Here is a 17,972-nt window from a genome sequence, read left to right on the forward strand (position 1 = left end):
AACTGCCAGCATAAAAGCTGAACTATTATGACAAACTGTACAATTTAATGCCTCCCTAGGAAGACACGTGCAAAGGAACAGAATTACCCTAGGGAACCGAAACGAAGCCTGCAAATAAATTAAATGACCTGTAAACCAAGGTACTCAAAAATATATGAGATGCTATGCAACTGTGCCATAAAATATCACTAAAGGAGGGAGTCTTTTGGGAGCAGAGCTGTTTTTAACCCATTTCACTGCAATTGTTCCACAAACCCAGCACACTGCTGCACCCCACACTCTGTCACTTGTGATGGTCTGTGAAATACCAGCCCTGAACCCTCCCCTAAGCCTTCCTCATCACATCCTCCAGGTAATTACTAGCAGATAGAGTCAATTTTCAGCCCAGGTTAATAACTGAATTCCAGCTATTTGTTCCTGCACATTGCTGCTGCTTTCATTTCTCCCCAGGAGTGCTGATGATAAGTTCTGCCTCGCTGGTGGCCCAGAGAAAGGAGCTGCTCATTAGTTCACAGTCGGACAGACAGGTCCAAGTAGCAGCCATTAATTGCCTATGTTCTGCTTTTCTTGTCTAGGTAATTAATAGTTTTTAGACAGAAAGTCAAAGTCTCTCTAGAGGCACCAGAAATTCCAATGTTTGCATACAATGAGGACAATTTACAGTGAGGGAAGGGGAGCAGGAAAACATCACCTCCACCTCCTCCTCCTTCCCCTTGTCAAATACCCTGTACATAAACCACAGCCCACTGCAGCTGGAGGCCTGGACTGCAGCAAACCTGCTCTGAATCCACAAAGGAGTCTTATCCTGAGAAGAAGGAAAGGCTTGCACAGCTCCAGCTTCACTCCAAGGCAAATGGCACTTTGCAGGAGCCAGGCTTTGGGTTATGTTTCCAGAAACAGCCTTACAAAACAGATGGGGATTCCTGATGTGTTTAATAACTGCACTCATGCAAGTGGGCAAACGGGATTTCAGTGCTTCCCTGCCAAGCTCAGTCCTGCTGACAACAAGCTGTCCAAAGCTGTCAGTCACTCCCAGCAGACCAGCAGAGCTGCCTTGTTGATCAGGACACTTCTCCAAGAGCAGCCTGCTCAAACCCTTTGCCATTTGCCTCTGCTGGGCTCGGGGCAGGGGTTTGCAGCCTGTCACTTACAGGTTTCTGGGAGCCTGAGGACTGGTGTGCAGCAGTTACTGTGATTCATGCTGCACAGATCTGATATCTTGAAGGGTCTGCTCTTCCAGGGAGAGGCAATGAGCACTGGGGTCAGAAGACTCTGGTCTCCCTGCTCTGTTACATGGGAGGGAGGGGAGAATTCTGCCTTGTTTGCTGGCAGAATGCCCAGTCCCTGGGCCATCAGTCCATCCTGTTTAGCAATTGCTGAACTCATGGCTATTTAGTAATAATAATTAATAACTACTTTTAAAACCCCCTGAGCTGCCAATGTCAAGCTGTTCCTAAGATGAGTCACTGGCCCCATTTGCTGCTGCCACTGTGCAGGCACAAACAGGTACCTCCTGTCCCCCTCCACCTGTCCTGGGGTCAAAGTTTCCAAGGGCTCCTCACCCTCCAACCTTCCAGACATGTAACAGAAACAAAGAAAACCATGGGGGAGATGTGTGACACTAAGCAATCCTCCTCATCTGGGCAGCACTGCAGCTCCATCTCTGAGTCACTGAACTCAGACCAAGCTGGTCTGCACTGGGAATGCCAGCAGAGGAAACAGGAGAGCCATAGTCTCAAGGTCAAATACTGCTTTTGTGGAGCTATAGAAACAAATTACAGCATAATAATCTTTCCATCTGGGAGGTACTTAAGGGTGCTTCCCAGTTCTTTCATGCACTGAGCTAATAACCTTGATGAAGGCCTCAGATTTAAAGGAAGATGAATGCTGGTCACGCACAGCAAGAAAAAACAAGGCATCCAAAATTGTCTCTGCTGAGGCAATGAGTTTCCCATGGTATCAAGTTGAAACAGGGCAGCTCACACAGAGATAACTAAGACAATTATTGTCCCCAAATCTCCATGACTTCTTGGGCAGTTGAGCTGCTCATGAGAACTGCCTTGAACATCCTGCTACTTTACTGGGAGTAGCCAGTGATGGTGGATTTGACTGAAAATAGCTGTGGTGCCTGTGAGGGCTCTCTGTACACAGCACACAGCCCTTGCCACTGCTCCTGCAAAGCCCCCCAGCCCACCCAGGGAACACAAATCCAACCAAAAAAAGGAAAATGTAAGGCAAATGCTTTTCACACAGCCAAGAGGCCATCACAGCATCCAGGTGTAGAGCAGTCACATCAGGGCTTGCTCCTCTGCACAGCTGGGCAGTGTGTCTGTGCTCCTGGGGCTCTGCCATGGCAAAGTCCTGATTTGTCCATCCTTGGAGCTGCAATTCCAGAAGAATTCACACCAGTGGACACTGATTACAGCTCGATGGGAACAGACATGCCACTTCAAACTGGAAAAGCAGCAAGTCTGTGAATTTCAGATAACTCTCCAGCTTCTAAGTTGTACAGGAATTTTTATGGATGAACCCAGCTCACACACACATCATGAAGCTCTGCTGCATGCTTTACCCAGGAAATTCAGTCTGCTTTAATACAAAACACTTGACCACAATTTCAACCAACAGAAGAACTGCCTGCCCTTCAAAAGGAGCAGTGCCATCCTCCCAGGATTGGGAAATAGCAGGTTTCCCTCACAATCACTGCCAGGCTCTCCCAGCAGTAGCTCCACACAGCTCAGGTGTAAGGCTGTGGCTGACTCAGGCAGGACAGGGAGATCCTTAGTCCTCCTCCCACAGCTCTGGTTTAAGGGGTGTGGAATCACTTAATTACGCCCCTCAAGGCAGGAAGAAGTCGCTTGTCTTTAAATACTCCAACTTTTATTGAGTTAACAAGTTTTAACAAGGTCAAGGCTTGAACAGTAAACTCTTACCCAAAGGGGACTTTGCTGTTTCCCCTCTTGCAATTCATTAGTGTCCCCCCACCCCAGTTTATTCCTTACCCCTGGGTTAAACTGATAAACTTTACGCAGAGAGAGCAATCAAGGAAAGAAAATATTGGAGCAGTTAGGGTAAATAAACTTTAATTTTCTTCATCCTGTCACAATGTCCCAGAGAAGCACCTGGCTCTCTACACAGCACACACACACATCCCCTTGGAAGGGGCCACAGGCAGGGCAGCCTCATCTGTCCCCTCCTGCCCAGCACAGGGGTGAAGCTCTGGAAACCCCCTCTGTTCAAACCACTGTGGGCTCTGCACTGCAAACAGCTGCACAACAGCTGGCTGGGAGCTGAACAATGGGCTCGGGCCACTGCAGCCAGCCCCTTCTCCCTCTGTTTCCTACAGCATGGCTGAGGAAATCTCCAGAAACAAACACACAAATCTTGCAGGCAGATGCTAGAGGTAAAGAAATGAATGCTGAACTGCTTAACAACATGGAAAGAGAAATATTAATTGCAGCCTTCCACAAAACCACCTCCCTGCTTCCCAGCCCAAGCCTGGAAAAGGCTTCCCAGTTTTGTTTTTACATCAGCCACCCACAGGGCAGGACCATTCCCACGTCCCCATGTGCTCATTTACATCATCAGCCCTGCCACAACATTTCCAAGTCCTACAAGTCAGACTGCCAAGGAAAAGAACAGCATTATCATTCAAACACACACCACTGACCAAGATCATTTAACCATGTGAGAACTACGAGGCAGGAGTGGGACAGGAAAAGTCAGCCCTTGCCAATTTTACCTAATTCCTAAAGCTCTTGGGAAGTGCAGAGATCAGGGATGTACCTTCAACCTGCAGGTGAGAGGTTCCACTCACTGTCCACTTGAGGATCCCTCAGCAGCAGTCACTGACCTGAAGTGCCACAAATTGGACATAAAGCAGTTTGAATTTCTTCAAGCAGGAGTTTGCACTGGTTTGACTGAATTTGCTTTTAAATCAGGTCTGCTTAAACTGGAGCTGGTTTCCTGTTGCAATTCAGATATCCCATTACACAGCTCATCCCACATGCCAGCTCTGTACAGCTTAAGCAAATGGAAAGTTGAGCAGTTCATGGAAAAAAAATGCTTTTATACACAGACAAAGAAGTCAGATTTTTAAAAGCCTGTCTTCTATAAACTTGTGTAGAGGATTCACCTCTAGGTTCTGGTAGTTGGTTAAATAAAGGTAAGGACAGGTTGGATGGGGGGTTGAGCAATCTCATCTGGGGGGAGGCAGGAACTAGATGATCTTTAAGGTCCTTTCAAACCCCACCCATCCTAAGATTCTAGTAAAACTCAGAAGACAGCACACTCCTGGGACACAGAGAGCTCTGTAAGAGCTGCTCCCAAGGACAGTGTCCACAGACACCAGGCAAGGGAGCAGATTGCACTTCTGTGCCTTAAACACACCAAGAACTATCTGCAACAACATATCTAATACTTCAAACACATGAAATATATTTTCTGTCAACTAAATCAGTGTTACAGGTCCACAGCCTATTTTATTAGCTGGATGCTAATGGAGCTACAATATATCAGGTCCCATTTTAAAAGTTGCAGATAGTTTATAAAGACTTAATCATTAAATAGGTGTTTGAATAAATGGCTAAATCAATCATTATAAGCCCTAACTCTAAGTAAGCTATTGGACTTTGTAATAATCTGCAATATCTCCAGCTGAGATTCCCACACCTACACAGAGGACCCCATCATGTTACAGACTTGAAGAACAGAACATGCTATATATTATTTCTTAATTATTTGTGCATAGGCTTTAATGTAAATATGGACAACATATTGCCACATTAAATGCAGGTAATGTTAAAAATACAGATGAAACATTGAAGAGCACTAAAAAGTGGTCCTTTGGGATGGCACTGGAGAATATTTAATAAAGGCAAAAGCTGCAGGCTAATTTCCCCTGGGAGTTCCCATTTAGAGCCTGTCACAGTGAGAATCCATCACAGACAAAACTGATTCACCCACATCAGAGAGAAAAAAAAAACCCCTTTTCCTTGCCCACTGCCAGTCACCAGGATATCACCACTGGTAAGGGAAGGAGCCTTCCCTGTCTGTGGGTATCCAGCAGTGGGATGGAGAGGGATGAGCAGAGCCACAGCATCCCTCAGCTTCCACCCCAGCCCCTCCCATGAACCTGCCTGAGAAGGGCTGTGATCAAACTCTTCTGTTTGATCCTCCTGTAATTCATGCCAAGTAACCTTTGTTAGATGCTGTTTAGGAACCCCAAAGAGAAAGAGATGCAGTTTAACACAGACTGACACATTAAAGTCACTCACACCCTGCAGCACCACTGTTCTCTCTGGCACACCAACCCAAAGGTTAGTTATCAGCAGGTATTCAAATTTCAAAGTAAAACAGTTAAACTTTAAACCATTTGAAGTCTGTATCACACCCATGTGTGCTAAGTAGAGAAGGGAAAGGCATCCTGTCCAATGGTTTAAAAAGATTTCAGGTCACTGTCCCTTATGCAATGAGAGTTACTCAGCTGGATAAGATCAGCCATTAAGCAGGATTACAAATTTATCTTCCCTCAGTAGTGTGATCTTCTACTAATAATTCTATCATGAAAAATAACGTAGAAAATGTTTAAAAAATTGCCCTTTGAGTAACTAGAAAGGCACAAATTGCTTGCATAGCAAAGCAAAAATCTTGTCTTTTAACTGAGGTGTGCACACAAAACAAAACACCACAGCCTGGTGTCAACACCAGCAGGAGAAAACTCTGGCAGTGCTGAGACCCTGCAAATCAAAGCAGTTGGGAGGGAAGATGTGAAGCATCACCAGCTGACTCACCCCAAGAAGGTGGGATTTGATATGGCACCTTTCTGTAACTTCCATCTGGGCAGCACCTTCCTGGCCCAGGACAGTAAAAATAAATACAAACACAACCTAAGACATCCCTTGAGAGAATGAAGGCAATTTTTACAGTTTCACTGCCAGCCCCAGTCCCACAGAGCAGAGCAGAGGCAGCTGCTGGACCAGTGCTGGCCAAGAACTGCCCTGCACCTCCCAGGGTGGGCACACCCCACTTCAATCTCATCCCACTAATCACTGCACCAGGGAACACTGGACTACTCCAGCAATGACATCACTGGCAGGTTTGATTACAGTGCTGATTACATCATCAGCCACAAGAGATTATGCAGCTTCCAAATGGCACCAGCAGCTCCTAAATAGCTTAGGTGGAGGAAGCCACGAAGGACGTATAAATTTCAGAAGCCTCAGGTTGTAAGTCTAATGGAAGAACTTTCAACACTATCTTTTGGAAATATCCATGCATGGACAAAGTATTTTCACATGCTGTTGCTCATGTCAGTGAGCCAGCACATGCTTAGGAGAATATTTTGGTTCCTGGAAAAGTCACAGAGTGAGGGAAGGACTCTGCATGAGCGTAACCAGGAGAACGTCAGCGCTGCTCAGAGGGCAACAGGCACCCCCAGATCTGCCAAGAGCACCAGAGGGAATGTGTGCACTGAACCATCTCCCTGCAGGGTGGGAAAAACGCTTCTCAAAGCCTATTTAAATGACTTTCAGCAGAAGATAACAAAGTTTAATAACAGGAACTGGAATGAGAAGCAAGCACCCGTTTCAGAGTCTGGCGCTGCGAGGCCAGGAGCGTGAGAAGGACAGAGTTTTGCTGTCCCCATGCCACACACCAGCATTAGCTCTGTCACGGGGTGCTGCTGCTTGCTCAGCCTTCCCTCCTCTGCCTGGACTATTTGCAGAAACAGCATTAAAGCAACCATCAAGCAGATGCTTAAAAAATGCAGAATGACGTTCAAATGACATCTATCCATAAATCAGCCCAAACCACAAACATCTGAAGAAGATTTTCACTTAATCCAATTTACTGTAATCTCTCTCTTTAGTTAAAATGACAGAAATGTCAAAATGGGACTTTACTCCTCTGTCAAAGCATCTCATGGTGAAAAAAGAAAATAAGCAGGCTCTCGCACGCAGCACCACTTATTAGGTTAGAAATGTCAAAACTGTACTTTGATTCTCACTATTAGCAGTCACATCCACATGCTGTGCCCTTCTGTTTCGCTTCACTTCCCCCAAAAGTGAGCACAGAGCATATGCTCCATGCCAAGCATCATCCAGGCAAAACCACAAGTTTCCAGTTTTTGTTCCTGCTGACCCTGGTGCTCATCCCTGGCTGGGAGCAGGCTGACCCTCTCAGGTCACACACTAACACTCTTATTTGCCATCAGAGCTCTCAGGAGGACTGTGTTCTGCTGCTTCCAGAAAAATAAAGCCATGCTCCAAGCCTGCTCAACAGCTCAACCTCCAATTGCTTTCCCCTATCTCCCCACATTAATTAGCAAATGGGGTAATTGACTGTCTGCCTGGGAGTTCAGCATTTGTGTGTCCACATAGATATTTCCATGTGAGAGTGCATATCTTTTTCCCCAGTGGTCACAAAAATTAAGCCATTATCCAAGAGTCCAGGAAAGTGAAAGAAAAATACCTACTGTCAAGAGTGGGGTCTTCATGCATTATTTAACAAGAACTCTGTTGGCAAAACTGGTGTTGTTTTTATATAAAAGCTAATAGAAATTGTACCTCCAGGTGTCAAAACACTGATGGTAATTCCTGCTGCCTCAGACATCTTGATGTTTCAATTTTAGCAGTATGAGGAGCCTGCAGGGAATCCAAGAGGGTAAAGTGCTTGTACTCAAAGAGAAGCAGAGAGAAGGAGAGCCTTTTTATTTCTTTATAAAGGGCTCAGGGGAACAGTTCTACTCACTGGAATTATCAGATCTGGTTCCCCTGCTCCTTCCCTTCCTTGAAAGAGGAAAGAGCAAGATAGGCTAACAAGGAGTGATTGTATTGTGTCGACAGGGGGAAAAAAAAAATCCATGAGGCTGCTAAGGAGAAAAGACAAAGAATTGGTGAACAGAAGATATCACTGGGGTGCAGCAGCACAAGAGCAGCTGGAAGTAACAGGATGCTTCAGTGATCTCCAGGGAACAGACAAGCTGCAATGGAAGAGCTATTTTAATATAGGCTGGGTTTCATTAAGTTTGTGCCTAAAAGCACAGTGACATGTAGGAACCCTCCCTCTCTAAGTTCCACCTGTTCTCCTTCAGCCCACCAGACCTCCACAGAGCAATGACAGGGCTGAGAAACTGTAAGAGACACATGAAGAGTCCTCTCCCTGACCAGCCCAGAATGTACAGCCAACTCCAGCCAAAATCACAGCACCAGGCAGCAAATCAGCTCTGACATTCCAATAATCAATTGTGGCACCCATGAAATACTGGTTTCAGGCCAATGCTGCACCTGAAAACCTCAGGCAATGCAGGCCACTGTCCCCAAGTACCCCAAGGGAAGCTGTGGGGAGGACAGACAGCTCTCCAAACCCACCCTGGTGTGCTCAGTGAGTAGAAAGCCCCAGGAACCACCTCATGGTCTGGGCAGTCCTGTTTCCATATCCCTTCCACCACGGGATGGTGGGGAGGGGGGGACAGACCAGAGGAAAACAATAGCTCAGGAATCCACACACAGCTCAGCAAGGAGCTCAAAGGAAAAGAAAAACAGCTTCTCCAGGCAGCCACTCAGCCAGGGACACAAAGGTCTTGGAGAGATCCTTCACTGGGTCACGAACTTTCACAACCCCCACCACAAAAACAGCGCCGAGGAAACTCCCAGGGAAAAGTAAATGGACACAAGAGCAAACTCAGACATGGGATGCCAGGACTGCTGCTGGTCCCATTCCACCAAAGCACATGCCCAGGCTCCTTCCACCTGGCAGCCCAGTGAACAGCCCATGGAGCTGCACCCAAAGCACCCCAGGGGCTGCTGGAGTGGGAGGTGAGCAGGGCACAGGGATCTGACCCCAGAGCTTCTCCCAGAGCTCTGCCCCAGTCCCCCTCCCCACTGTGCCTGCCCAGGCATCACTTACAGCTCACTAACAGCCTGCCATGGCTCCCACCCGCTCCGACAGAGCCATTTGCTGCCTTCTTGCTCCTCCAGCCATGTCTCAGTGCGTGGTAGAAACTTTAAGAGGCAATGACCTCATCGGAGCTGGGAAGAGGGAGGCGGGGAAATTGGCTACTTGCCACCTTCTCGTTTTTCACATAAGAAAAATTATTTATGAGTGAAAGCTCGTTTTATTCATCTAAAAGAAAAAAAAAAATCCTACTAAAAGCAGCAGGCCTGCCTTGGAGTGCATCACTTGTACAGCAGCTCCTGGAGCAGCACCCACCTGGGTGATGCAGAGTGGGACCCCCAGCTCTCCCTGTACCCCCTGCTCCCAGGAACAAACCCCAGGCACTCAGTGATGCCCCAAGCCCACAGAACACACCAGGCTGTGCTGCAAGCATCCCTCCCATCTCTGTTAGAGCTGCCTTCCGTTAAGGCACAGGGAGGGACTCGCAGCTCTCTCTAATTTGTAACTCCTCCAAAAGGGCAATTAAGCAGCCAAACCGTAGCTGTGACTGGGATTGCAGCTCAGCTCTCTGATGAGGCCATCAGACAGAGCTCTGCAGAGAGCAGTAACTCCAAGGCATGTCATTAATTTTGCCCAGACATGTATCACACCCCATTTGAGAACGCACACGGAGCTGTGAGCTGTGCTCTGCAGACACAGGACACACAGATCCTGCACACTCACATTTTATATACTCCTATTACTTGTGTTATAGATTCACACACACATTACTCATAGCTCTTACGAACAGAACATACAGTTCATCTTGGCATGAATCCCAGAGAAAGGGAAAAAAACCCCCAAAAATCCCTGCAGTAACAAATCCAACTTGCATTGAATCCAACAGCATCTGTGGTAGGAGTTAGAGCAGTCTTATGGATCATAAATGAATTATTTTGTGTAACACACCCATGCATCTCTGATACCACCAGGCAAACCTGCTGTTTCAAGGGACATTTCCCCACTGAAAGCATGCCACCACTCTCCCAAGTTCTTGCCCATAACTTGGGAAGCTGTGGAAAAAGCAGTTTATTTCTGCAGTGTGCATTCAACAAGCTGTTGTGTACCCTGAGGCAGCCCTACGTTTCAAGACAGGGTCCAAATATGTTCATATGGGACTGTAGGTGTCCCTAAGAAGTGTGGGATCTCTGAGTCACAAGTGCTGGAGTCCATTCTTGAGAGCAGTCGAGGATATTTCATACAACAGTGGCAAGAAGGCAGATTAGCATGGACTGAAAAGATAACTCCTTCATAGGAAACAGTGGCACGAAAGAAAACTTAAAAATCACAGCACACTGCAGCTTCTATACACTTTTGTAACCTCTGCAGCAAGTTTACAGCATATCAGAGAATTCTTCATCCCCTCCAAAATGAGCTTTGTTCACTCTTGGGACCTTTACACACAATGTTAAAGCTTTAAAAAGTCAGAGTTGCAAGACCCTTATTTACTGAAGGAGAGCAGAGCAGGATGAGGAGCAGCTAAAAGCCCCATCCCACCATCTCTCCTGGAATCCCCATCACACCACAAGTGTCTTCCCCAGGATTACAGGACCAGGACCCTCAGACCCAGCAAAACCACCCTTTCTCCAAGTTCTGCAGAGAGTTCAGCAGCAGGAGCTCCCTGTATGCCACAGGCAGCCCCAGAACAGCAGCTGCAAACTCCCACTGGCCTGACCGGAGTCAAAACACACTGAGCGCTGCTCTCCAGGCAAACCCAAATTACAGCATCATCTGCTCACTGCTCCCAGGATGAACAAACCCACACTAATTACAGGCTAAACTTTGCAATTCACCTCTCAAAAGCATGAAAACGTCAGCAGAACTGCTTTGATCCTACTGACAAATCCCCTCTCCAGCCGACGGAGCAACGCACGAGACCAAGATGTCCAGGGAGGGGGAAAAAAAAAAAAATCCAAACTTTTTCTCTCCTTTTTCCTTGTTGCTGCCCTCCCCCTAAAATTACATGCTCCCTGCCAAGGAGGGCTGGAGGGATAAAATCACCTCAGAAAGCAGCAGGGGCTCTCAAAACCTTGCCCTTCACCTCCAGCAGCAAGCAGCCGGGCAGCGCAGCAGTGTGTGCTCAGCCTCCAGCACTGAACACTGTTTCTGTGTCGCCGGGCCAAGTCCCAGTTTTTCAAAAGCAACTTCTTTCTGCTGTGGCCTAGTTTAGTTCTCCACACAAAACACCACCAAAACAAAAGCCTCCCAGCCAGTCGGGGGAGGGAAGTGGGGGGTACTTACCTAGCAGCATCCCCACATCACCTCCTGCATCTTTAGCAGCCACCCTCTTAACTTCAAAATAAATAAATAAAGCGAGGCCACACAGCCTTAAAACCAATCTGGAAATGAAATGGAAAGCCTGTAATTATTTCTCAATGCTCCTGCCAGTCTCAGCCTATAAACACAGTGGATTACATAAGTCCACCCCTCCTGTTTTGAAGCCAAAAGTATGAGCTTTTCCTCCAGCTCTGGCAGCAAGTAATAATTCCTCGTCGGCATGGCAACGCTGGCTGGCTTCCAGCAGACAATGGGCGAGTTGAAATACTGCTACGGCCTTTTTATAGCTTAGCTCTGAAAAACCTCTAAAATATTAGCTATCTGATGGCTAACCCAACCTGACAACCTCTCCTCCTTTAACCATTTCCTTCCTGCACCGCCAGCAGATGAACGCTCCAGGGTGACCAGGCAGAGGAGCAGGGGATGCTCCCTGCTCCGATGCAGGAATCGTTTCCCATCTAGTGGATTTGTTGATTTGTCACACACACAGTAAGTGCCACAACCCCATCTGGGCTTTTCCAGACTGGGTTTATTTCAGTCTCTTACTCAGCAGGTACGTTTGCTCTGCTCACTGGCTCCAGGAGTTGTGTGAGAGGTTTTCCTCCAGCTCGCCTGGCCTGAGAGAAAACAGACCACAAAATACCACTTGGTGCATGTGGCTCTGTCAGTGCCCTCCAGGGCAAGCTGGGAGCAGGCTGCTGGGGCTCTGGGTGTGATGTGCAGAGCTGCAGGGAAGCAAGATGCTTTACAACCCTCTCATCAAATGCTGGGAGAATTCATGTGTCCTTTTGGGACTGCACTGCAGGGATGCCCTGTGCCCCTGTGGCAGTGTAGGGCAACCTGCCCATACAGTTGGGACTTATTCTGAAGCTGAATGAGTTAAAAGCAATAATACATCCCAGCAAGACTGTGAAACAGCAGTGAAACTCAAACAGAAGAGGAAAAGACACTCAAGCCATCATTAATGTCAGTGGCGTAGGAAGACTGATGAAGTTAAGGAACCTTATGATGGTGTTTCAACCAAATCCTACTGAAATGAGCAGCTAGCACACACACACAGCAGTCCCCAAGATCATGTGAAGTTAATATTTACCCTGATTACACACACACTCTGTCCAGGATGACCCCACTATCTCCACAGCTGTCACAGACCCTGACCACCTGAAGGCCAGCAGGTCCCAGATGTATTTACACCTCTGAGCATGAGCTCAGGGAGTGCCACTGCCATGTGCTGCCTCACTGCAGCCCCAAGGAAAACTCATCCCAAGGGCTGGGACATCCTCTGCAATTTGCTGAATTTTGCAAGTTAGCAAATAAGCAAAGAAAACAATAGAAATTAAAGGGAAAACTGAAAAACAGCAGAGCCAAGGCCACCACAAAAAACACAGCTCCATTCTCGATGCTCAGTTCTCAAAACAGTGCTGCCAGTGTTCAGATCCAGCTCCATTTCTGGCAGGAATGCTGGGAAAGCCAAAGGCTCCTGCTCTGCACTGGTGGCTCTCCATGGCCAGCCCCCTGCACACAGCAGCCCACTGCCCCCGTCATCTCCAGCAGAATGCACGACCCCTGGGAGTCTTTAACACTCAAAACCAGAAGGCAAACAAAAAAAGAACATTTCTTTCTAAATCTCATTAAGTTGCAGAGCATGATTATGATTTTTTCTAATGTGTAGAGGTGATAACACTGCTTGGAGCTCTAGTTCAATTAATTATTTTATGGGAATAAACATACCAGGAGAGACTAAATGCAAACCATAAAGGTTCCTTGCTACGTCAGGCTCACAGCTGCTCAGCCTTTGATACAAGGCTACAACTCCTCATGCCACAGAAGAGCCTAATTCCCACAGTAAAAAAAATAAAAAAAGGAGTCAAGCAATCATCTTAGCACAAACCAGGATGCAGCACACCCTGGCAGATGCTGGTTCCTACACCAAAGTGTGCAAGATGGCCAAGAGCAGCAGCTGCTGCTGCTGATAATTAAATACATGTTGTGCTACCACAGAGCCAAGCAGAGCCACACACGAAGGGGGAGAAAACCAGACCTGTCCTGGAGCATCTACCTGAATCCCATGAGCTCAGAATGGGCTGAAGTTAAGAGGTGCCAACCTTAAACCTCACAATGTTATTTTTTTTAATGATGACTCAGGATCACATGACTGGAACGCTTGTGCTTTCAATGTGAGAATAATCATTTAGCCTCTTTTTAATGGGAAATTTTCTGGGTTTCACCCCAGTAAGTTACAGGTGAACAGGAAACAGAGAACCCCAAGAGCTTCCATGGGGATGGGACTTTGCCCAGCTCTGGTGAATGTCACAGACACAGCTCTATCTCATGCTCCTCTATTCCAGTGAACCCCAGTGTGTCTCAGGATACCTTCCTGAGCAGAATCCATTTGATCCCAGCCTCCCAAAACCTCCCTCCCAATTTGCTATTACCAAGATGACATCTAAGAACATGACTACTAACCAGTCTGAAGAAAAACCCCAAACTACTAAGGAAAACCACAGCTGCAATTTCCTCCTGTGTGTAACACACCATGTGCAAAGACAGCACCTTAAGGTGGCATCAGGAGCCACAAGGAAGAGAAAACTGTAAAATCAAGGCTAAAACATTGGAGAAACCTTCCTAGTCTCACACAGACCAACCTCTGCTCTCTGGGTGAGGAACACCCAGCCCCACCATGACCCCAGACACACAGAGGGATGATGCAAGATGAGGAATAACAACTACAAAACCCTGCTGAAACTTTAAAATGGCATCACACTGCACACACTCTTCCAGCTTAAACCCTTAATTAAACAGACTATTCTTTACAGTGCTGGAGCCACTCCAACTCCCATTGTTAAATTTAAAATAAAACCCCACAACCCCACAGCATCTGTAAGACATTACAACATTCAATACCGACTTCTTTATTCAGCTTTAAGACATTATTTAATAATTTTTCCCCTCAAACCCCAAATCTAAAGAATTAAAGGAAATAACCACCAGCACCTCTTACAGAATGTTGGTGGGGTTTTTTTTGAATGAACCCTCTGCACTAATATCTTTGACCTTTAACAATTCTAGGCTGATTAAGTGTGTTTTTGATCATGTACAGCCTCTGGACAGACTGCACAGCCAGTGCAGTGTCAGGATGAAGCAGACTGCAGCTTGGAGCACTGTCCCAAATACAATCCCTTCATGCACAGGGACAAAACAAGAAGGCAGATTTGACCACAGAAAAATCACTGGGAGCTCAAGAAAAACACATTAGAAAATCAATTTTGATCACTGCTAATAAAGCTGGAAACACAAGCCAGAACCTTGTTGTTATAACCTCCACTATTCCAAGGTGGGTTTTCACTTCTGCTCTCCCTGGAGGAGTCACAGCTCCTGTACCACCCTCAGGTGGCCCCCATGGCCTGGAAATCACATCTTTAGCCATGCCAAGGGATCCAGACACCATGACTTTCCTGACAGGATCAGGAGAAGAACCTGGGCTGAATGCCAACCTCTGCAAAGTCATGGGGAGCCTGTATTCCCTGCAGGGAGAGCAGGATTACAAACTGAAATATCACCTGTTAGCAACCTCTGAAAAGATGCTGGCAGGCCATGACAAACCTCCAGGTTCCCATAAAGCTCCTGCAACTTAAAACACTGCTGATATTGCTCCTGGAGCCAGTTTCACAGCCTCTGGAAGAGTGTGAGGTGCCAGGTGGAAGAGGAGATGACACAAAGAGGAGCAATGTGCACCCTGGCACCATGAGCAGCCTGCCCAGGTTGGGGTACCAGCTCAGGGACTGGTTCCCAGCAGCAAGCAGCCAGCCTACACCCAGAGTCAACTGCACAGGCACTGGGATCCCTGCTCAGGTGATAACATCTTACCTGGGCCACATTCTCAGGCACTCCTGCCTGCTTGCTCACAGAAACTGTGTGTGTCAAAAACATGAAAAGGGCAGCAAGGTTTGCAGAAAATCCCACTAAGTTCTCTCCAGCAGTTCCCACAGTTAATTAAACTGTTCAATCACACACACTTTAAAGTCTACGAAATAAAAAAAATCCTGAAAGAAATACAAAAACTGGACAATTGGTGGAAGCAGGTTTGTTTGATCAACTCTCCTCCACCTGCCAAGCAATTCTGTGGTCACAGTAAAAAGAAAAAATCCTTCAGGCAACTCAGTCCTGTGTGCTGATCCTAGCCTGCAGCTCCAAGTCTCCTACACCCACAGCTGCATGGCCAGGGCTAAACCAGCCCCCTGCTCCACAAGCCAGAGCCTCCAAAAATCTCACCCACCCCAGGTACAACTGCCCACTGGGCACACCTGCCTCTACCAGAGCAGCCTGCAGCACAGAAAGAGTTTTGCAAGGGCCAAACCACATCCTTCAGAACAGGCTCCAACATCAAAACTCAACACAGGCAAAACAAAGGAAGCAAGTGGCATGTACGTAGGAACCAAAGGATGTTGGATGAGGAACACAAAGAAGGGAGGAGGTGGAAAAAGAAGACTCATTCAAGGATCTGTGCAAAAGCTGGCTTTACTAGGCAGTGCCTCTCCAACTGGATCAAGAAGTCCAGAAGCAGAGTATATTCCACAGACAGCAATGAAAGGAAAAAAATATATCCAACAAATCAGAAGAGGGAAATAGCTCACCACATCTTTCAGCAAAATAAAGTGGAAGGGAATAAAAATCAAATCAAGAATCTGATCCTAAACCATGCATTGCTCCAGTAAGAGCCTTCTCTGTTTCTTTGAGCTCTGGACCACTCCTTGCCAAAGGCACTGCCTAGGCAATTAAAAAAAATAATTTAAAAGCAATCAACCATGAGACCTCTGAAAGGTGTAACAACACAGTGTGCAGAGCCCAGAGGATCTTCCTAACCTGTGGGAGAGAGCTGCAGACATGTAAGAGGCCACATGGACAAACAGATCCTGAAAGCAAAGCAGGAACATGGTGAAGATACTCAACAGCTAAGTTATAAAACAGAGCAAACCCCTGAAAACCCAGCCAGCTCACACTGGATGTGGAACCAGGAGAAAAGAGCAGCAGAAACACAAATCACTCTTGTGCAAGCCAAGAATTCAGGTAGAAACTGAAGGACAATGTTCAGCCACAAAGTCAGAGGGGCTTTGAAACACAGCTGGAACCTGTGTAAAGCTTGTTTTTTATCTCAGGAAAGGGTAAGTTCAGAGCCATCCAACCACCACACCAGTCCTCTTCCACAGGATTCGACATTTCCTGATTTTCAGCCTGAAACAGAAACAGCCTGTCAAGGGAAAAATAAAAAAAAAAGTACTAACAAAAATAAAAAAAAAACTAAACAAGGGGGGGCTCTAACCAGGCCATGCAACTCAGCTGCTTCCCAAACACACACCACTTATCTGTTTATTCTCAGCTGGAGCTTCCCCTCCACATCCACCTCCTCCCTCCTTTCACTTACAAATTGATGTGCCATTTAAGATCTCCTATCTGCTGGCTCTGCCCACTGCATCCTCAGCATTTAAAATAAGCTGTGACAAGCACGGGGTGAACCCAGGCACTGTGAATACTGCAGAGCCAGGGGCTGAGGGGCACTGCAGACTAGTCATATGCTTCAATATTTTGTCCCCAAGAACTCGGCCAATCCATTTAGCAATGGAGCAGGACTCTAATAATAGACACAAGGATACACAGGAGATAAATGTACACAAGATAAAAATAAATCCCAGCCTTGTTATAATTTTAATACGGGAGCTAAACTGGGAAACGATAAATGAAGACCGTTTCCACAACTGAGTCAAGAGGAAAATTTAACTCCCAACAGCCCAAAAGTGAACACAGACATTCAAAACTGGATGGGAATTTTCAGAAGTTGAATGAGCATTAAACCAAAAGTAAGTTTTTCATTATTTCAAACTACACCAAAAAACCCAGCACTTTAGAGAAGCAGATTTTAAACAACTGTGCATGTTCTCAGTCAGCAAGTTGTGGGGCCACCATCCATCTCAGAAAGTTGCTCTCAGCTCTCTGTAAGTGGTTTAGCTCCACAGCAGCTCGTTTTAATCTCAGCCAGTGATCTCAAACTGAAGTTCTAATACACTCATATACATCTATAAACTCCTACATACATTTCTGCTTTATGAGTTTTAGCCTGTCTTCACTCTACATGGTTAACCACGCTCCCCCACAGCCCTGCCTTCGCTCTACAAAACAACCTCTGGTGTTTATGAGATTAACTATTTCCCCATGGAAATTATCTGAGGGATAACTCTTCCCTTCCCACAGGAATACCCAGAAGAGCCTCAAAGATTTCACAACCTTAAGCCCTGTGTCATCACGAGTTCTGTTCTGCACACACAAACATCTTCTGTGCGATCAAACGAGGAGGCAGAGCAGGGGCTGGGGGCCAGGGTGATGCTCTGATCTGACCCCTGCCCAGATGTCTCCAGCCCAGGGTTTCACCCAGCAGCTCTCAGACCCTCCTCAAGCCTCCAGACAGGGGAACCCACCATGATCCTCAGCAATGTGCCCCAGCATTCACCACCCTACCTGTCCATCCAGCCCCTCCTACGTGTGACCGTGTTCACTCCTCAAAAGGAGCTCCAGCTCTGCATGGCAGAGGCTTTGTGGCTTCAAAGCTCATTAAAAGGTCTGAGCATCCTCCCTCAGGTGACTCCAGACTGCAAGGAAATCCATACTGGTAGTGGAGTAAGATTGAACCAGGCTAAATTTTACTGCATGTTTATCTCTGCTCTAATCATCCAACTAAAAAGGAGAAAACAGTCATGTTCCAGATGGGA

General features: G+C 46.8%; 1 protein-coding gene across 14 annotated transcripts in view; it reads right to left on the reverse strand.

The window, feature by feature from the left end:
- NCOR2 (nuclear receptor corepressor 2) overlaps positions 1 to 17,972 on the reverse strand; it is a 222,085-nt gene that overhangs the window by 161,469 nt on the left and 42,644 nt on the right. Inside the window, exon 1 of one of the 14 annotated variants that reach the window (XM_079322097.1) lies at positions 11,176 to 11,300. The exons of 12 other annotated variants lie outside the window; for them this stretch is intronic. The gene's annotated coding sequence lies outside the window, so the exon portion shown is untranslated. Of the gene's footprint in view, positions 1 to 11,175; positions 11,301 to 17,972 lie in introns of those variants that run through there. One more of the 14 variants, XM_079322094.1, reaches the window with a different exon arrangement.

Source organism: Erithacus rubecula (genome assembly GCF_903797595.1).
Source record: "Erithacus rubecula genome assembly, chromosome: 19".
NCBI classification, from domain to species: domain Eukaryota; kingdom Metazoa; phylum Chordata; class Aves; order Passeriformes; family Muscicapidae; genus Erithacus; species Erithacus rubecula.